The sequence below is a fragment of the Neoarius graeffei genome, chromosome 7, assembly GCF_027579695.1.
Source record: "Neoarius graeffei isolate fNeoGra1 chromosome 7, fNeoGra1.pri, whole genome shotgun sequence".
NCBI classification, from domain to species: domain Eukaryota; kingdom Metazoa; phylum Chordata; class Actinopteri; order Siluriformes; family Ariidae; genus Neoarius; species Neoarius graeffei.
In genome coordinates, this window is record NC_083575.1 from 74,950,690 (window position 1) to 74,973,182 (window position 22,493).

Genomic DNA, 22,493 nt, shown 5'->3' on the forward strand with positions numbered 1-22,493 from the left:
GTGTGTATATTATATATATATATATATATATATATATATATATATATATATATATATATATATATATAATATGTGAGTGTGTATATTATAATATGTATATGTGAGTGTGCATATTATGCACACAGTAACTTGGAAAGATGTCATGCACTGAGTGGTTTAAATCAGTTCTAGAGACTGAGAAGGTCATGTGAAAACAATTTCAGTCACATTTTCTTCATGGGATCTTTTATCGCCCTGTGGTAATTACATTTAACACTTTGAAATGTCTGATAATCTCAGTCTATTCTTGCTTGCTTTAAAAAATAATTAGAAAGTCTCAGATTTGATAGATAACGCCATGGACTGGATTTATAATTCAAATATAAATTTAGTTTATTTATATTTCTGACCCTGATCATTATAGAAATTCATGAGCCCAGAGACAAAAAACAAAACAAAACTGGATGATAAAACAACAACAACACATTGTCCTCATACACAATCTACTGCAGCAGGCTGCAAACTTTATTTAAAATTTCTTTAGTTGAGTACTTGGCAGTCTACAGGATGTGAAATAGAGCTCGTTAGGGTTTCATCTGTGTGCTTAACCAGACTGCTAGTCTTTATCAACTCTCATAGTGAGTCATTTTGGAGCTAGCAGGAGAGCCAAGTCTCAAAGCAGATCATGCTGCTTGTCCTCTTCACTGATTTTTTTCTTCCATAATGGCTGAGTGCTGAGGTCACCGAGGGGACAACACCAAAACTGAATGTGAGAAACAGGACATACCTGCTGACAAATATAAGCTGTTAAGTGCTAAGTGAAATGAACACAGTTGAAATATAATCATTATATTTGCAATAAGCTTTGGTTATTTCCATATTTCCTGTGCATGCATGACATCCTAGATTACTGACTAAGAGGACTTTACAACAGACTGGAGGGGGAACAAATGTGATACTTCTTTTGAATTACATTTATACCAATGACAGCTACATTCACACCAATTATAATCCCCCTTTATACAGCCAGGTGGGAACTTTATGCCTTTGTTCCGCCTCACATTCCGTATAAAATGTCTGAATGTGGAACGGGGGTCTGTGTTGTTCTGCATCTGAGCCGGAGCAGTTGGTAGTAACAGAGCCAGAACCAATGTCTGTGTAAAAGGGACCGCTGGCATGGTGGGACAGGGGTGTGATGTTTTTGACATTGATCTTTTCACTTTCCAAGATGAGTGCAAATTCAGATGTCTATCTATGGTGTAAAAGGTCTATGCACCTTTCTGCCTCAAATCACTTCTTACTTCTATTAACTTCGTCCTCCAAAATAATTCTGCTCGCACAAACATGTTGCTTGCACAAGTCTCTCTCTCTCTCTCTCTCTCTCTCTCTCATGTTGCATATGATGCTCAGCAACTTTGCTTGTGTTGGAAGAGTGGTGTAAATGTGTATGGCTAACAAAGGCAGCTCAACATTCAGTTCACCTGCTGTTGTTTTGAAAGCAACACTGGAATGCTTGGGATATTCATATTTCCAACATCTATATATTCCACCCTAGACCCTGATGCATTATGACATGTCACACCTCTGGTTGCAGAATGCCGGTACTCACTCACTCACTCGCTCACTATCTGGTTTAACATCATGTAAACACCACTGGTGTGTTGTACGCTGCACGGCAAGTCCGTAATTCCTTCTTCCAGAAGTCCCTGTCTAAAGCATCTTTGGGTGTAAGGCACCACATCTTGAGGTCCCGGTTGACCAGCTCACACCAGGTCTTGCGGGGGCAGACCTTTTTCCTTGATTCATCCACTTGCTGGGACATGACCTTTCCAATACAAGAGTTGCACCGACGGACATGGCCAAACCACTGTACGTGCTTATATCAAAGGTCAGCATCAAGCTCCACTAGGCCAAGTCTCTGATGAAGACAGATAGAGCTGACCACATCATTGGGCTTCATGCTACACATCCATCTCAGCATTGCTCTCTCATTCCTCTACAAGCACTTCACATCCACGCTTCTCAGATGCCAACTCTCACTAGCGTACAGCATAGCACTACTTACACAGCAGCTATAGATGTGGCCATGAGTATGGAAAGTAAGACAAGAGGGGGAGCAATTCCCTGAACTTTCCCCAGGCTGCTCTGGTTCTCATGATCGTGGTTAGCTCACATCCTGCACCAGGGCATAAAGTGTCACCAAGGTAACAGAAAGAGTCAACTGCATCTAGGACATGTTCACCAACAGGAACTTGGTTACAAGGCCTGGCATCAATTGGACAGGCAAGACCAAGACATCTGTTGCACCTGAAGGATGGATCTGCAGAGAGTCTGCTACTGATGCTGGTACACTTCTTGTGCAGCCAGTGTTGACAACCATTACAGAAGATGGAGTTGCAGCCTCTGCCTTTCCTGTAGACAGCACATGGGTATTGACCAGAGTCCCTTAAGGTGTTAAGGTTTGGGCCAAATATCAACACTTTGGTTTTGGCCATATTCACTCTCAGTCCTTTAGACTCCAGGCCATTCTTCCACAGTAGAATCTTCTCCTTGAGCTCCTCTAGTGTCTCAGCTATGATTACAAGATCATCTGCATATAGAAGTTCCCAGGGAGCACCAGAGGCAAAGTCCCGCGACAGAGCCTCAAGTACAATAATGAATAACAGGGGACTCAGCACTGAGCCTTGGTGAAAAACAGCTTTCACCTCAAAGTTGTCACTGAAAGAGTTGTTGATCCTGACCCTGCTCTTAGCTCAATCACAGCATATCCATATAAGGACTCTCAGTAACACTCAGGATTTGAGAAAGCATTGTATTTTGTATCGCTTTTTTATTTTTTGACCCTGGTTGTGTTTTTGGACTGCAAGTATTGTATTACCTCTGATTTCCTGTCTGTACCTCACTTGACCACTGCCTATTTTTCAACTCTGCCTTTGTCTCCATTTTGAATCTGTTTATTAGCCTGTTTCCAGTAAAACTCTTCTTGCAATTACATCCATCTACCCGCTTACATGACAGAAACTGTCAACTGTTCAACAAGCTAGTGGGCTCATAAAACTGTTTTAACTAGTTTTATATGAATCTTTTGAATATTTTCCGTACAATGTGTTAGTAAATAACCCCACATTATCTTTAAGAAAAGCAAATTAAAAACAATGGCTGGATAAAAATCCATTTATCTTATGTAAATAAAGATACAAATTTCATTTGAGATACATTACCTTGCAGTTGCAGTCAGGTATCATGTGGTGGTATACGCTTGTTGTTCATTGTTTGTGCGTACGTACGGTATGGATGTCGTATGGTCAAAGCCATCGAAAATCAGGTCGATGCATTTCTGCTAAGTATGGGGCTCTGCTCTGTGCATGCAAAGCACATGCAAGGAGTTCCATTCCACTATTAAATTACCAACAAACAACATCATAGACAAAGTTAGATGAAATGAACTGCACTGAATTACATCTAATTTGTATTAAATAAAAATTAAGGATGAAACATGATGAGGCATTCTGTTATATGAAAATAATCAATGATGCAGTGGTGTGATGCAGCCTAACATGAAGCAGCATTACAGTTACCACCCCAAAGATGATTATATTTTAAAGAATAGATGATTATATATATATTTTTTAAAGAATGACTCGTTGTACAATTTATCAGTTTATAGTGACGTCTAATGATGTTCGTCCTTTGCTGGCGAGGATCATGACTTCGGGTATTACTGGCTGGTATGGGTGCAAAGATGGTTGAAGAGACCGATCCTTGCTTTGAAATGTCTGTTATAGGGGACAGGGAAATGAGGATGGAGGATGAAGTCATGACTGGCGCAAGAATTTGTTTAAAGTAAGGGGGAGTTTCACCATGTCGTCAGCCTCACTCTCTTGTCCCTGTCTGCCTGGGTCCAGTAGCAAGATGGAGTCTAGATGGCTGGAGACAGACTGGAATGCAGTGGGTGACCATGTCGCCTTCCGTGCCTTGATGTGCTCTGGGCACCACACGGTGCCTAGCCGGTAAATGCCTTTCAGCCCATTGAGCCAATAGCTGGTTTCCTCTGCACGGTCCACTGAGTCCAGGCTTCACATACTAGAGTAGGCAAGCCCTAACTGACCGAGGGTTTCAGACCCATCGGCTACCCTCACCTTGTTTTGCCAGCTTGTCGAAGCCATTTGCTGGGCTGTGGCTGCTGTCACATGCTAACAGCTTCTTGGAGCCACAGGTGAAAGCTGGGTGACAGTGGGAACCAAAGGCAGACGAGCCATCCTGAAAGGACGCGACATGCCCACCTGGCCAGAGGTACTATCCCTCCTGACGTACCTCATACACACTGAGTGACGTCTAATGGTGTGAAATGTCCATGTAACAAATTAGTTTCAGTTATTACTTATGTTAACAGGTATAAACAGTTGTTCCCATGCTGGCCTTTATTTTTTTCTATATCTTTAATTCATAAGATTAAGAAAAAAAACCCAACAACTTGACACATTACTGAGAAACTGGAAAGAGCAAAGTCAAATCAAGTCAAGTCAAGTCAGTTTGTATAGTGCTTTTAAGAATAGACATTGTCCCAAAGCAGCTTTACAGACTCTGAATGACCCAAGACATGAGCCAATTTTATCGCTAATCTATCCCCAGTGAGCAAGCCTGCGGTGACAGTGGCAAGGAAAAACTCCCTCAGACGACATGAGGAAGAAACCTCGAGAGGAACCAGACTCAAAAGCCAACAACAGACAACATGACTATAACATTAACAGTTTTAACAAAGTCCTCCGTCCTTAAGACTTCCCAATGTCAGGAAAACTTAAAAGAACAAGTTTACCTCTGACAGTTATAAAATGCTAACACTGGAGACTCCTTGCAAAAATTTTGAATTAGTGTCTTCACTGAAACCTTCACCATGTCAACAACTACACAGCCAAACTACTGATTCTGTTCTAGAAAGCTTCTGATACAGCAGATGTGAGAATTCAGCAGCACTGTAACATAAAAAGAGTATTATGGCACTGAAAGCCTTTGTATTCAGTCTTCCACCAAGCACTGTATTCTATTACAGCATGTGCTCCTGTGTGCTAACACTGTAATTCAATTCACATTTAGCAATCCAATATAATTCTGTAAAGCACATGGATTTATTTACTCTTACCTACTGCAAGCAAAGTCTGCACTTCTTATATACCATTGAGCGTGGGCCGGGTTTTTTTTTTTTTCAGAGCCACAGATGCTATAAATCAAAGGCGTAGGATTTTCTAAACCAGATTATCTTCATCTTTGTCAGTGTGACAGCAAGGAAATAATTAATCAGATTACACTAACATTGTTATCATTTTCATCCATAAACCCACCATGTGATGATGCATTAGCCAATTTATCAATGACAGAATGGGGATTTAGAGCGGTTCTGGTATGTACTGCATGAGTCTGGGCTTGGGAGGTCAGTGCAGTGGGCGCCATGACACAGACAGCCAAATCAATAAGCCTCTAACCCTGATGTATGCAAAACAGATCTGACAGCAGCACACTAGTGTGTGTTCACAGATTGGTGGGGAAGAAGGAAAAAGGCTCCATAACATTTCCAGGCTGGAAAAGTCACTCATAAACACTTATCTATCTATCTACAGTGGTGCTTGAAAGTTTGTGAACCCTTTAGAATTTTCTATATTTCTGCATAAATATGACCTAAACATCATCAGATTTTCACACAAGTCCTAAAAGTAGATAAAGAGAACCCAGTTAAACAAATGAAACAAAAATATTATACTTGGTCATTTATTTATTGAGGAAAATGATCCAATATTACATATCTGTGAGTGGCAAAAGTATGTGAACCTTTGCTTTCAGTATCTGGTGTGACCCCCTTGTGCAGCAATAACTGCAACTAAATGTTTCCGGTAACTGTTGATCAGTCCTGCACACCGGCTTGGAGGAATTTTAGCCCATTCCTCCATACAGAACAGCTTCAACTCTGGGATGTTGGTGGGTTTCCTCACATGAACTGTTCCCTTTAGGTCCTTTCACATCACTTTGATTGGATTCAGGTCAGGATTTTGACTTGGCCATTCCAAAACATTAACTTTATTCTTCTTTAACCATTCTTTGGTAGAACAACTTGTGCACTTAGAGTCGTTGTCTTGCTGCATGACCCACCTTCTCTTGAGATTCAGTTCATGGACAGATGTCCTGACATTTTCCTTTAGAATTCGCTGGTATAATTCAGAATTCATTGTTCCATCAATGATGGCAAGCCATCCTGGCCCAGATGCAGCAAAACAGGCCCAAACCATGATACTACCACCACCATGTTTCAGAGATGGGATAAGGTTCTTATGCTGGAATGCAATGTTTTCCTTTCTCCAAACATAACGTTTCTCATTTAAACCAAAAAGTTCTATTTTGGTCTCATCCATCCACAAAACATTTTTCCAATAGCCTTCTGGCATGTCCACGTGATCTTTAGCAAACTGCAGACGAGCAGCTATGTTCTTTTTGGAGAGCAGTGGCTTTCTCCTTGCAACCCTGCCATGCACACCATTGTTGTTCAGTGTTCTCCTGATGGTGGACTCATGAACATTAATATTAGCCAATGTGAGAGAGACCTTCAGTTGCTTAGAAGTTACCCTGGGGTCCTTTGTGACCTCGCCGACTATTACACGCCTTGCTCTTGGAGTGATCTTTGTTGGTCGACTACTCCTGGGGAGGGTAACAACGGTCTTGAATTTCCTCCATTTGTACACAATCTGTCTGACTGTGGATTGGTGGAGTCCAAACTCTTTAGAGATGGTTTTGTAACCTTTTGTAGCCTGATGAGCATCAACAACGCTTTTTCTGAGGTCCTCAGAAATCTCCTTTGTTCGTGCCATGATACACTTCCACAAACATGTGTTGTGAAGATCAGACTTTGATAGATCCCTGTTCTTTAAATAAAACAGGGTGCCCACTCACACCTGATTCACACCTGAAACACCTGACTCTAATTTCACCTTTAAATTAACTGCTAATCCTAGAGGTTCACATACTTTTGCCACTCACAGATATGTAATATTGGGTCATTTTCCTCAATAAATAAATGACCAAGTATAATATTTTTGTCTCATTTTTTTGACTGGGTTCTCTTTATCTACTGTTAGGACTTGTGTGAAAATCTGATGATGTTTTAGGTCATATTTATGCAGAAATATAGAAAATTCTAAAGGGTTCACAAACTTTCAAGCACCACTCTATCTATCTATCTATCTATCTATCTATCTATCTATGCTAAACATTATTGTGAGAAAATTCAAAATTTCATAATATCAACAAATTCAGATACTTAACAGTTATTCCATGAGCTATACATGAGCTGCTAGCTGACGAGGCTCGTAGTGCAGAGTTGGCTATAAGCCATGTACAACGAGATTGAGTACAATAACTGTTTTATTCTATCCACATTCACTGGATTTTGAGAAACAGAACATTTTTATTTTTATTTTTTGCAAATTCAATAAATAAAAACTTTATACAAAATCTCATTATCTCTAGCCGCTTTATCCTTCTACAGGGTCGCAGGCAAGCTGGAGCCCATCCCAGCCGACCACGGGCGAAAGGCGGGGCACACCCTGGACAAGTCGCCAGGTCATCACAGGGCTGACACATAGACACAGACAACCATTCACACCCACACTCACACCCACGGTCAATTTAGAGTCACCAGTTAACCTAACCTGCATGTCTTTGGACTGTGGGGGAAACCGGAGCACCCGGAGGAAACCCACGCGGACACGGGGAGAACATGCAAACTCCGCACAGAAAGGCCCTCGCCGGCCACGGGGCTCGAACCCGGACCTTCTTGCTGTGAGGCGACAGCGCTAACCACTACACCACCGTGCCACCCCTTTATACAAAATGTATGACAAAATGATTTCCGCTTAGAATGTAAACAAATGGTGAAATGACAGTAGCAATTTGTGAAAAATCTGATGATAATAATTCTTGAAAAATGTAAAAAAGACACGTTCTTACCATCAAATACTTCCATTCCATATTTTGTTGCTTTTTTTGTATTTTTTTGGGTTTTGTTTTCAAGTAGTGTTTTTATTTTGTCTTCAGTTGGTTCAGTAACACGGGCCGCCATTTTGTTTTTCTCTACTCATGGTATATGAGCTGATAGCCTAGTAGTACTGTACAGTAACCAATCAGAGCATGTGATTGCTCATATCCAGTGACTGTGGATAGAATAAAGACTGTTATTTAAAATTTAGAACTTTATTTTTAGCTTTTATTGAAAGTTAAGCATCTTCAGATACTTACATTTATACGAAAACACAGTGAAACAACAATTAGCTTTTTTCCTGCTCACAACTAGAATAAACTCCCAGAAGACCTTAGATGTATCCTGAATGTTAATGTATTTAAATACAGATTAAAAACATTTCTATTCTCTTTTGCCTCAAACTAAGCTGGAAGATTTGCATTCTAATCTTTTCACTTTGTTAGTGGAGCACTTTTCATCTCTCTTTAAATCTATTTTATTGAACTTATTGTCTTCTATGATTACCTTTCATTAAATTGAACTGGCATACCTTTTAGTTTCTTATTTTTCTCTATGCAAAGCACTCTGAAAGACCTCTTGTGTATGAATTGTGCAATACAAACAAATTTGCCTTTCCTTTCCTTGAAAAGGCAAAGTCTAAACTTGTTTCTGAATGAGCTGCAATCAGGTAAATAATTAAAATTCACATTATTTAATTTGATTGGCTGCAATAGAGCATCTGCAACAGAAGTCGCAATAATTAATTTTTAAATAACTGGAGTTGCTGACCTCTGAGCTGTTTTATTATATATTGATAAGTTCTGCTACTGTACTTTTTGAGTGTTTGTTTTTGATTCACTGAAATCTGGACCACGGGTGATTTAGGTCTGATCTCAGGTGTCGATTTGAGCTTATTCAGTACAACAGAAAGATGATGAAACAAAACAAAAGGTGTGTGGAACAGAAGCAGAGTAGAACATCAGGATCATACTTCACTGTTGTCTTGGGCAGGTCTGGATGGTGAGAAGAGAAGCAGGAAGTCTTGTGATCTTAGCCAGGTCTTTACTAACAGCTTCTCTCTGACGTCAACCTGAATGGTTCATGGAAAGTCAGAATCATGGTGAACTGGTGTGTTAGTGTTGCTACACACCTTTATTTCGCTGATTTATTGGCCTGGTGCTGATGTCTCACAGTGCTCTTATGCCTCTCTTTTTAGTTAAGCTATCAGAGAATGTGGGGTGGTGCAGTGGTTCGCAATGTTGCTTCACAGCAAGAATGTTCTGGGTTCAAACCTCATGGCCAACTGGGGCCTTTCAGTGTCGAGTTTATGTTCTCCCTGTACATGCATGGGTTTCTACCAGTTCCCTCCTATAGTCCAAAGACTTGTGGATTAGGTCGAATGGCCGATAGCCCAAGCATAACTACAGTACATCATCATGTGTTTACCGCAATGCATTGTGGGGGATAATCAGGGTTGGTAGTTGAGCGATATGATGGATGTCAGATTAATTTTATGTGAGAGGAGCAATTTTGTCATGCTCTGCGGTGGAAGACAATGAAATTGATGATTTAAAGAGGTGGATGACGTCAATGGTTTACAGCAGGAAAATTGGAATCCAAATCAAGCCTGGTGTGAGAAAGTAAGAGTCTAGACCGAGTCTACCACACTGTACAACAACATCAAATCTCAGAATGTCTTATTTCTGAGGAAGTATATTGCACCAGTTAAACTTTATCAAGAAAACAAATCTATCTGAATATCAGGAATTGGCGCGGGGCAGTGCTCTCGCGGGGGGATTCGTGGGTGAATAACGGTCTGAGTGATAAATGAGTGATTCGTTAAATCAAACTTGATATGAGGAAACATTACAAAAAAATAGTTTGGAAACCTGCTGATCTGCCATGTCGTGCTCAGTATAAATACATTTTCTTCAATAAGGTACACTGAACATTATAGATACCTGAAAGAGAACCCTTCAGGGTTTTGGAGTCCGATAGGCTCGTTCGGCTGCCAAGTGCTTCAGTATGTTGAGAGGCAAAGGCCGAAGAATGCTTATTTGTTTTACAGGCTTTGCAATATCGCTAGTTTCAGACGATGAACAGTGTCAATTATTATAATCTTCTATAACCAAAGGCCGTTCTGCAGACCATGGAAATATTGCTGGGTCACAGTTTAAGTATGTCTTTTTCCCACCAGAGAAATGTAAGCTACAAACACTTGTCCATTTCGATTCAGTTCGAAGGTTTTCATTGTGGATTAAACTTATCCATTTCTTTCTTCTCTTCTTCTCAAATGGCAGCTAATAAAAGCTCAAATTAGGTGCTCTCTTTGTTATAGAAACACAGTAAGGCACACAGCAACTCACTTTAGGCATGGTTAAAACTGGTTAGACAGAACAATGCAGTGTTTAAAGGAACAGTCCACCGTACTTCCATAATGAAATATGCTCTTATCTAACTTGAGACGAGCTGCTCCGTACCTCTCCGAGCTTTGCGCGACCTCCCAGTCAGTCAGACGCGCTGTCACTCCTGTTAGCAATGTAGCTAGGCTCAACATGGCCAATGGTATTTTTTGGGGCTGTAGTTAGATGCGACCAAACTCTTCCGCATTTTTCCTGTTTACATAGGTTTATATGACCAGTGACATGAACAAGTTCAGTTACACAAATTGAAACGTAGCGATTTTCTATGCTATGGAAAGTCCACACTATAATGACAGGCGTACTAACACCTTCTGCGCGCTTCGACAGCGCATTGATACGGAGCTCAGTATCAATGCGCTGTCGAAGCGTGCAGAAGGTGTTAGTACACCTGTCATTATAGTGCGGACTTTCCATAGCATAGAAAATCGCTACATTTCAATTTGTGTAACTGAACTTGTTTCATGTCACTGGTCATATAAACCTATGTAAACAGGAAAAACGCGGAAGAGTTTGGTCGCATCTAACTACAGCCCCAAAAAATACCATTGGCCATGCTGAGCCTAGCTACATTGCTAACAGGAGTGACAGCGCGTCTGACTGACTGGGAGGTCGCACAAAGCTCGGAGAGGTACGGAGCAGCTCGTCTCAAGTCAGATAAGAGCATATTTCATTATGGAAGTACGGTGGACTGTTCCTTTAACAAAGGCGAAAATAAACAATACAGCGGAACTGAGCACAGGTATCGCCCATAATGGATTGCAGTAAACAAACGATGACGTAGTTATGGGTTAGGGTCATTGAAATTGCCCAGAGGTGTGAGATAAAATAGTGACACCCCACCCCTACCCCTAGGGTGTACCCTGCCTCTCTACCAAAGTCAACTAGGATTGGCTCCAGCTTTCCCCATGACCCTGATGGGTAAGCAGCATAGGAAATGAATGGATGAATCACAGAATGTATATCACGCTGCCAGTGAGTTGGTCTGCTGGACTTCCTGCTTGCAATGTGATATACATCCTGTGCTAAGATATTTATGCTCCTATCATGCCTTACAATCAATTTCTTCTGTCTCTTAAGTTACACATACAACACAGTGTGATGCTGGTGCAAGATTGTGATACACACAGCTGCTGCGGTGTTCTCTTTTGCCCTTCAGAAATGCATGAAATTGATGCATGACCCTGATATACTACTCTTACTCTGGTTTCTTCTGCTTCAGGCCAATTTGAGTTCTGTTGCAGTCTTGCTGCAGTGAATAATCTCACCTGGATTCTTCAGAGACTTCTCAGGACTAGTGGCTATATGTAAAAGTTGTTGCAGTCCACCTAACTCTGTCTTATACTATGCTCATATTAAGAGTTTTACTCATGAAATGCTCATACCTAAAACCCTGGATCATTTCCATACAATCAGAAGCGTTTTTAGGTGTGGCAACTTGAGAAAACCTGTCAGACAGTGAAATTTGGGCATACAATTTGAAATGTATTCTACTGTATGTAGTTCTGGGATGGCACGGTGGTGTAGTGGTGAGCACTGTTGCTTCACAGTGAGAAGGTTCTGGGTTCAAGCCTCATGGCCGACGTGGGCCTTTCTGTGTGGAGTTTGCATGTTCTCCATGGGTTTGCTCTGGTTTTCCCCCACAGTTCAAAGACATGCAGATTATATAAAAATGCCCAGCCACTGGGGTTGCACAAGCCAGTGCATACCAGTGCATGCCAGTCCCAAGCCTGGATAGATTGGGGAGGGTTGTGTCAGGAAGGGCATCCAGTGTACATCCATCCATTATCTGTAGCCGCTTATCCTGCTCTACAGGGTCGCAGGCAAACTGGAGCCTACCCCAGCTGACTATGGGCGAGAGGTGGGGTACACCCTGGACAAGTCGCCAGGTTATCGCAGGGCTGACACAGAGTGCGTTTACATGCACATAGAGGAAATCGAATTTCTGCCGTTGCTCAACTGAAATCGAAGTTCTAAATGCCATGGAAACACCTTAGCTCGGGCGGCACGGTGGTGTAGTGGTTAGCGCTGTCGCCTCACAGCAAGAAGGTCCTGGATTTGAGCCCCGGGGCCGGCGAGGGCCTTTCTGTGTGGAGTTTGCATGTTCTCCCCGTGTCCGCGTGGGTTTCCTCCGGGTGCTCCGGTTTCCCCCACAGTCCAAAGACATGCAGGTTAGGTTAACTGGTGACTCTAAATTGACCGTAGGTGTGAATGTGAGTGTGAATGGTTGTCTGTGTCTATGTGTCAGCCCTGTGATGACCTGGCGACTTGTCCAGGGTGTACCCCGCCTTTCGCCCGTAGTCAGCTGGGATAGGCTCCAGCTTGCCTGCGACCCTGTAGAACAGGATAAAGCGGCTAGAGATAATGAGATGGGATGAGACACCTTAGCTCGGCTGAAATTGAACCGAACTTGATTTCTCGTAATCGAGCTACACGACCTAGATTATGCGATTTTTGCCGAGCTACTTAGTGCATGTAAACCCTATCGAGCTATGTAGTCGAGCTACTTACTTCAGCACTGCCCCTTCCGGGAGTGACGAGACCACAAGCGGGAAACACAACAGCCTCGGTCGGAAAAAAAAAAAACAGCCTCGGTCGGCATGACACTTCACCTTAGCCGCCACTTTATTAGGAACACTTGTGTCTGGGCATGTACGCACCCATTTCCAATTAGTTGGTAAGTTATTAGCATGTTAGCAGGCTAACAGTTAATATGTTCACCATTACAGATCAACTTCAACTTAGTGGCCATTTTATTAGGAACACTTCTGTTCGTACATACAAACTACAAACACTCTTCTTGTGAACACCAAATCTATGGTGAACACGGAACTGATAACTTTATTTATACTCTTGAATAGCTCTTCTTCATGACGACAACCGGAAGTGTACCAACACGATGGGGCATGTAGCGCCACCTGTGGCTCGGGTGCACAATGTACCTCACACAATAGCTCGATTTCCTTGTGTGCGTGTAGGATTGGATTTCTCTGGCACCCCTGCTGGGACCCTTTGCTCGATTACCGACAGCAGCTCGATTTGGATGTGCATGTAAACGTACTGACAGAGACAAACTCACAGTCAAGTTTAGAGCCACCAATTAGCCTAACCTGCATGTCTTTGGACTGTGGGTGAAACCAGAGCAGACATGGGAAGAAACCCATGCAGACACGGGGAGAACATGCAAACTCCACACAGAAAGGGCTCGAACCCAGGATCTTTTTGTTGTGAGGCGACAGTGCTAACCACTACACCACCGTGCCGCCATCCAGTGTATAACCTATGCCAAATCAAATATGTGGCTCTGGATGGCTGACAAATTTAACATCCAGTATCTGATTACAACATTAATTAATTAGGCATATGTCTTTCACTTTGACATGTACCTATCTGACAACTTGATAAAATCAGATTTAACTAGAAATATTTTAGACAGACTGACTTTTTTTTTCCTAGTGTTTGTTGAACTGGCTCCTAACATGACCGATGTACACAGAAAGCCTGCAAAATTAGAAAGTAAATAAAAATGTCCACATTATTTTGGTAAAATATATAAATTGTTTCTTAAAGCTTCAACGTCAAAGCATGTTATAGTCAGAAAAAATAACAATTTAGGCATGTACTCCTTCCAGAGTGATTAGCGTGTCCGCCTCTGGACCGGGAGATCACGAGTTCTACTCGCGGTCGGGTCATACCAAAGACCATCATAAAAATGTTACCTACTACCATCTGGCAAGGCATGCTGCAATAAAGATGCAAGTAGGGAAGTCAAACTCTCACGGTTACCAGAAGACTAGCCCCCACTGTAACCCCACTGTAGCTGTATAGGCGAGAGGCTGAGGGCTATGGAAATGGAGATCGGCACCACACCCATACGCCTTAAAGAGTTGGTTAGTACTGGGACAGGAGACTGCCTGGGAAGACCAGATCCTGGTGTGAGAGGGACTTTGACTTGACTTCAAACAGTGAAATTTGACAGGTTTTGTCAGACTGCCACACACATACGGTATTTCATCTCTATGACCTGAGGATTGTTACACTGCATTTCAGCCCAAGCTTAATGTGCCTGCTGTTACTCAAATTGGAACAGATTTCCCTTTATGTCTGAATCCTTTCAATGATGTCCTCCTTTAGCTCTCTCAGGGAGCTTTTACCTGCCACTTTGGATGGCTCATTTGGTGTCTCGATCTATATTTCTGTAAATCTGTCTTGTCACAATATCTGTTGGTAAAAGTGCTGTACAAATAAATCATACTGAATTTAATATTAATTAAGCCATTAGAAATGCTAAATCTGGCTTGCTCTTTCAAACACCTCTTTCAAAATGTGCAATTTTTAAATACATGTGCTTGTATTGCCTGTTTCCAAAGTGATACTGTCTGCTTGATGGGAGTTGCATGTGTGGGCAGAGGGCATTTGGTCTAGAGTCGCTTGACCTCGTTAACTCTTCTCCAGACATCTGTCTGAGCAGCTATCAATGTGCAGTCAGACTACAATGCTCGTATGAATTATACATAATCCATACGTGTTTCACCTTTGAGAGGACAAACACAAAGGGAGGCATGATCAGCAAGGCAGGACATACAACAAAAAGACATGTTGTGGTGATAAACTATGAATAAGTGCTTTTTTAGCCAGTGAACGCTAAAATATTTCTAAACCTGAATTCCACATGTGTCACTGTGGTCCTATTCAGAATTTCATTTTTAGAATAATCTGTACATTTCTCACCTTTTTGGTAGAATGACATAAAACTTTTCTGCAGTAGTAAAATAGTAGAGTAGTAGAACTGTCTTATTGCCTGTTTGTCCTATTACCAGTAATGGCCATAAAGATCATTTCCATCATGAAACACATTGAAATATTGACTATTATATTTGTACAACCCCAATTCCAAAAAAAAAGTTAGGACACTGTGTAAAACATAAATAAAAACAGAATGTGATAATTTGCAAATCATTGAAACCCTATATTTCATTGAAAATAGTACAAAGGCAAAATATCAGATGTTGAAACTGAGAAATTTTATTGTTTTTTGAAAAATGTATGCTCATTTTGAATTTGATGTCAGCAACATGTTTCAGAAAAGTTGGGATGGGGTAACAAAAAAAAAACTGAAAAAAGTTGTGTAATGCTAAAAAAAGAACAAACAAACAAACAAACAAAAACCTAAATAGGTTAATTGGCAACAGGTCATTAACATGATTGGGTATAAAAAGAGCATTCCAGAGAGGCGGAGTCTCTCAGAAGTAAAGATGGGGAGGGGTTCTCCACTCTGTGAAAGACTGAGTGGGCAAACAGTGCAGCAGTTTAAGAATAATGGTCCTCAGTGTAAAATTGTAAAGAATTTGGGGATAACATCATTTATTTTTTTCGCGGTCCGGTTTCCATCAAATCCTGCACTTTGACTGGCTGGCGAGCAATACGGACCCCAGTTACAGACCCCAGAAACAGACCTCTGGCGACTTGCTTGTTCACAGCATCAACAACAAACATAGTAGCAATTTTTGTCAACATTTATTTTTGCATTTCTCAGGAGAATAGTATGAAATTTACAGCATGGATAGTGATAACGACAGTGCTCACAGCGAAAGCGAGTTTTACTACACTGATGAAGAAGAAATAAAAGAAAACATTTCAGGAGAAAGCTAGAAAACCTGTAACTGTGGCGAACAATGAGCAGAAACATCGCTGAATCCTGAATGACTCAATTTTGTATAAATAGGGGACTACATAGGCGGCAAAATGTAGTTTTTTTTCCTGCCATGGAAGTGCACTTGTATACCGAGGAGGAAGCCATTTGTATGAGAGCTGTGAATGAGGATTCAACATGGTGGCTCGCCTCGGCTCAGTTTTCCCTTTTGGGTGCTCTCATTTTCTGTTAGAATTTGGAAAAAAAGAAATATATTATTTACCAGCTTAAGGTCGGTCCGTATGGTGAAATACCGTGACCTCGGCCTTGAATACTGCCCTCGGCCCAGAGGGCCTTGGTCAGTACTTTCAGGACCTCAGTCACGGTATTTCACGATACGGACCTCCCAGCTGGTAAATAGCTAACACACGCACACACACATTATATATAACATCATTAAAAGATTCAAAGAATCTGGAGAAATCTCTGTATGCAAGAGACAAAACTGAAAACTGACATTGGATACCTGTGAGCTTCAGGCCCTCAGGCAACACTGCATTAAAGGTCCCATGGCATGGTGGTTTGTTGATGCTTTAAACGGGCTCGTGGAGGTTTCTGGATGTTATATCCACAGCCTTTCTTGAAATGAACCCTCGGCACGTAGATATAGCCTCCTGGGAGAAAGCCCCATTTCAGTGCTTTTCCCAGTGCGTCGTTTTGCTAATGAGAAGCAGGAGGCGGGGAAGGGTAGAGGGTGGGGGCGGGTCTTATCATTAATATTCATGACATGTAAACGTGTTACCTCTGATTGGCTAACAGCACTGTGACGCTACCTCCAGTGGGTCAGAACAAGCGGATGTGGGTGTCTTACTATGGCGAGAGAGAAGGAACAAACCGCGAAGGGAAAAATACCGCGCGCTGACGTCATTAAGGTGCGACGCGAGGAAATAAAATAAATTCAACAAATGTTTGGGTTTTTACTGAACAAACAAACAAATAAAATGAACAAGTGACTTAAAAAAAGAATGTGGGTGTCTTTGTAAAAACTGTTTTGATTTGCTATTATAACAGAGCATGCTGCATGCTTTTTGGTTTTGTAGCGCAGAGTACCTGGCTAACTGCAGGAAGCGGTTAGCTTCACAGCTAATGTAGCCATTGCAAGGCTAACGTGGCACCGATTTTAAAACACGGCAAAACATAAGCTCATAAGTTACAGTCAATTTCCAGACTAAACTCAGTTTAACAGAGCATGCTGCATGCTTTTTGGTTTTGTAGCGCAGAGTACCTGGCTAACTGCAGGAAGCGGTTAGCTGCACAGCTAATGTAGCCATTGCAAGGCTAACGTGGCACCGATTTTAAAACACGGCAAAACGACTTAACAGTTATACACTTACTTGTTCGGTGTTTGTGGCTGATGCGGCAGGGATGCTTGGTACGGACCCAGGCTTCAGTGACAGTTGATGTGCAAAACCTGCCCTGTACTGGCCAAGTTGTGGAAACATTCATCAGGAAAATGCTTCTGACAAACATACACCATCTTAGGTAGACTCGACGGCATATTATTGGAGTAAATAAAATTAAGCCACTGCATCTTCAGGGGCTCTCCCGTTGGCAGTAAAAACAGACTCCTTTCTGTGTTGTCACATCCATGTACAGCACAACTTCCATGTTTGGTGGCAACTTTTGAGCTGGGCGGGGCAATCCATACAGTGGGTGGGAATCCAGAGGGGGGGGCGTGGGGATCATCTCCCTTGCTGACGTAGGCAAGGGAAGAGTTTATCAACGCGCCGTTTTGACGCGCCATTCTCAAATGTTGGTCATAGTTTGGTTTACACATTATGACATTTCTAGCCACTGGGGTGACTTAAGAAGGTCAGAGGAACTCATTTTAACGTTAAAAAACCTCAGAAAGTGAAAATTTCATGCCATGGGACCTTTAAAAGCAGATATGTGTCTGTAGTGGAAATCACTGTATGGGCTCAGGAACACTTCAGAAACCCATCCACTGTGAAAACAGTTCATTACTGCATCCACAAATGCAAGTTAAAACCATATACAGTGGTGCTTGAAAGTTTGTGAACCCTTTAGAATTTTCTATATTTCTGCATAAATATGACCTAAAACATCATCAGATTTTCACACAAGTCCTAAAAGTAGATAAAGAGAACCCAGTTAAAAAAATGAGACAAAAATATTATACTTGGTAATTTATTTATTGAGGAAAATTATCCAATATTACAAATCTGTGAGGGGCAAAAGTATGTGAAATTTGCTTTCAGTATCTGGTGTGACCCCCTTGTGCAGCAATAACTGCAACTAAACATTTCCAGTAACTGTTGATCAGTACTGCACACCAGCTTGGAGGAATTTTAGCCCATTCCTCCATACAGAACAGCTTCAACGCTGGGATGTTGGTGGGTTTCCTCACATGAACTGCTCGCTTCAGGTCCTTCCATAACATTTCGATTAGATTAAGGTCAGGACATTGACTTGGCCATTCCAAAACATTAACTTTATTCTTCTTTAACCATTCTTTGATAGAATGACTTGTGTGCTTAGGGTCATTGTCTTGCTGCATGAGCCATCTTCTCTTGAAATTCAGTTCATGGACAGATGTCCTGACATTTTCCTTGAGAATTCGCTGGTATAATTCAGAATTCATTCTTCCATCAATAATGGCAGCCATCCTGGCCCAGATGCAGCAAAACAGGCCCAAACGATGATACTACTACCACCATGTTTTACAGATGGGATAAGGTTCTTATGCTGGAATGCAGTGTGCTCCTTTCTCCAAACATAACATTTCTCATTTAAACCAAAATGTTCTATTTTGGTCTCATCCATCTACAAAACATTTTTCCAATAGCCTTCTGGCTTGTCCACATAATCTTTAGCAAACTGCAGACGAGCAGCAGTGTTCATTTTGGAGAGCAATGGCTTTCTCCTTGCAACCCTGCCATGCACACCATTGTTGTTGTGTCCCTGATGGTGGACTCATGAACATTAACATTAGCCAATGTGAGAGAGGCCTTCAGTTGCTTAGAAGTTACCCTGGGGTCCTTTGTGACCTTGCCGACTATTACACGCCTTGCTCTTGGAGTGATCTTTGTTGGTCGACTACTCCTGGGGAGGGTAACAATGGTCTTGAATTTCCTCCATTTGTACACAGTCTGTCTGACTGTGGATTGGTGGAGTCCAAACTCTTTAGAGATGGTTTTGTAACCTTTTGCAGCCTGATGAGCATCAACAACGCTTTTTCTTAGGTCCTCAGAAATCTCCTTTGTTCATGCTATGATACACTTCCACAAACATGTGTTGTGATGATCAGACTTTGATAGATCGCTGTTCTTTAAATAAAACAGGGTGCCCACTCACACCTGATTGTCATCCCATTGATTGTAAACATCTGACTCTAATTTCACCTTTAAATTAACTGCTAATCCTCGAGGTTCACATACTTTTGCCACTCACAGATATGTAATATTGGATCATTTTCCTCAATACATAAATGAGCAAGTATAATACTTTTGTCTCATTTGTTTAACTGGGTTCTCTTTATCTACTTTTAGGACTTGTGCGAAAATCTGATGATGTTTTACGTCATATTTTTGCAGAAATATAGAAAATTCTAAAGGGTTCACAAACTTTCAAGCACCACTGTATAAACAATATCTAGAAACACTGTCGCTTTCTCCATGCCTGAGCTCTTTTACGATGGACTGAGGTGAAATGGAAAAATGTCCCAATGTTTGATGAATCAAAAGTAGAAATTCTTTTTAGAAATCATGGACATTACGTGGCGGCATGGTGGTGTAGTGGTTAGCACTGTCGCCTCACAGCAAGAAGGTCCGGGTTCAAGCCCCGTGGCCGGCGAGGGCCTTTCTGTGCAGAGTTTGCATGTTCTCCCCGTGTCCGCGTGGGTTTCCTCCGGGTGCTCCGGTTTCCCCCACAGTCCAAAGACATGCAGGTTAGGTTAACTGGTGACTCTAAATTGACCGTAGGTGTGAGTGTGAATGGTTGTCTGTGTCTGTGTGTTGTCTGTGTCAGCCCTGTGATGACCTGGCGACTTGTCCAGGGTGTACCCCGCCTTTCGCCCGTAGTCAGTTGGGATAGGCTCCAGCTTGCCTGCGCCCCTGTAGAACAGGATAAAGTGGCTAGAGATGATGAGATGAGATGAGATGAGATGAGATGAGATGAGATGAGATGGACATTACGTCCTCCAGGTTAAAGAGGAGAGGGACCATCCAGTTTGTTGTCAGTGCACAGTTCAAAAGCCAGCATCTGTGATGGTATGAGGGTGCATTAGTGCACATGACATGGGTAGCTTGTACATCTGGGAAGGCATCATTAATGCTGAATGATATATACATGTTTCAAAGCAATATGCTGCCATCCAGATAATTTTTTTTCCAAGGAAAGCCTTCCTTCTTTCAGCAAGACAATGCCAAACTGCTTTCTGCACATATTAATACTGCATGGCTTCATAGTAAAGTGTCTGGGTGCTAAACTGGCCTGCCTGCAACCCAGACCTGTCTCCCATTAAAAACATTTCTTGCATTATGAACAAATCTCCAAAACTAAATATGTACATTTATGTACTGCCTAAAAGTGGAGCTCCTGATGAGTTTATGAGCAAAATATTTACAAGGGCACAAAATCAACCTGAATGGAATAATAATATTGAATCATATGAACCAATGAATTGTGAAATGTCATGTATTTCATGCCAATACATTGCTGCATCTTCTTGTGACGGTGATACCAATAATGAGAGATGCATCACAGGTATAAATACATATTTATTCCTTTCTTTGTCATGGCATGCCAGGTGCCAGAAACAACATCATGACATTTATTACGGTGTGACTCTACTGGGTGCCTGGTGGATAGCAGGCACCAGTGCTTTCACTTTACATCATTACTATATATTAACGATCGAATATCAAACTTGATCTGTCAAACAGTCTGGTTCCATCTTTCATATCCACATGCATTAGTGCTCGGAGCACGCAGCCACAGAGTGCAAAGCACGTGCATTCCATTAGGACTAATTAGCATGCACCTGTTTCTGATTAAAGCTCAATCACAGCACATACATACAGTACATACAAGGACTCTCAGTAACACATGGACTTGTGTGTTGCGAAAGCCTTCTTTTTGTATTGCTTTTCTGGTTTTGACCCTGTTTGTCTTTTTCAGGGAAGGCCTTCTTTCTTTCAGCAAGACAATGCCAAATCGCGTTCTGCACATATTAAAACTGCATGGCTCAGTAGTAAAAGAGTCTGGGTGCTAAACTGGCCTGCCTGCAGCCCAGACCTGTCTCCCATTTAAAACATTTGGCGCATTATGAAATTAAAAAACATAAAAAAGGAGACCCCCGAACTGTTGAGCAAATGAAATTGTGTATCAGACAAGAATGGGACAACATTTCTATTTCAAAACTATAGCAATTGGTCTCCTCAGTTCCTAAACATTTACAGAGTGTTGTTAAAGGTAGAGGTGATGCAACACAGTGGTAAACATGCCCCTGTCCCAACATTTTTGAAATGGTGAATTTGCTGACATCAAATTCAAAATGAGCATATATTTTTCAAAAAACAATACAATTTCTCAGTTTCAACATTTTATGTTTTCTTTGTACTATTTTCAATGAAATATATGGTTTCCATGATTTGCAAATCATCACATTCTGTTTTTATTTACAGTGTACACAACATCCCAACTTTTTTGGAATTGGGGTTGTAGTATTTGTGATATGTTTGGTAATTTTGGTGCTAATTTGTAATGTTATATTTTCATTACTCCCATGAGAAGTGAGCAGAGGTCTGCCATGCTAACAAGGAGGACATTCCTAGCACAGATACAATGGTGATAAATAGGAGGAAAAATATCAATTAACTCAATCATAAAGTGAAACTGGTAAAAAGACTATCAAACACCCCCCCGCAAACTGGTGAGAATATCACCACATTTACTCACAGCAACTACTTAGAATATAAATCCTAATATGCCATCCCAGACATTAGGGATCAGTCAGGTTTCGCTGTTAGCTCTGAAAACCAAAGGGCAAGAGTTTCTTCTCTCACTCACCATTTTCCAGCAACGTTCAACATCATATTAATGAGAAATCCAATGTAGACATATTGGAGACAGGAAACATTGTATGCAAAGTCCAAAAAATGCAATGCAGCTATACCATGCAGTCTGCTAAGTAAAAGCATAATAGTACAATTTAAATAGAAATACTGTCATCAGTTCAAATTAAGAACATATCAATTTCATCTCATCTCTCATTATCTCTAGCTGCTTTATCCTGTTCTACAGGGTCGCAGGCAAGCTGAAGCCTATCCCAGCTGACTACGGGCAAAAGGCGGGGTACACCCTGGATAAGTCGCCAGGTCATCACAGGGCTGACACATAGACACAGACAACCATTCACACTCACGTTCACACCTACGGT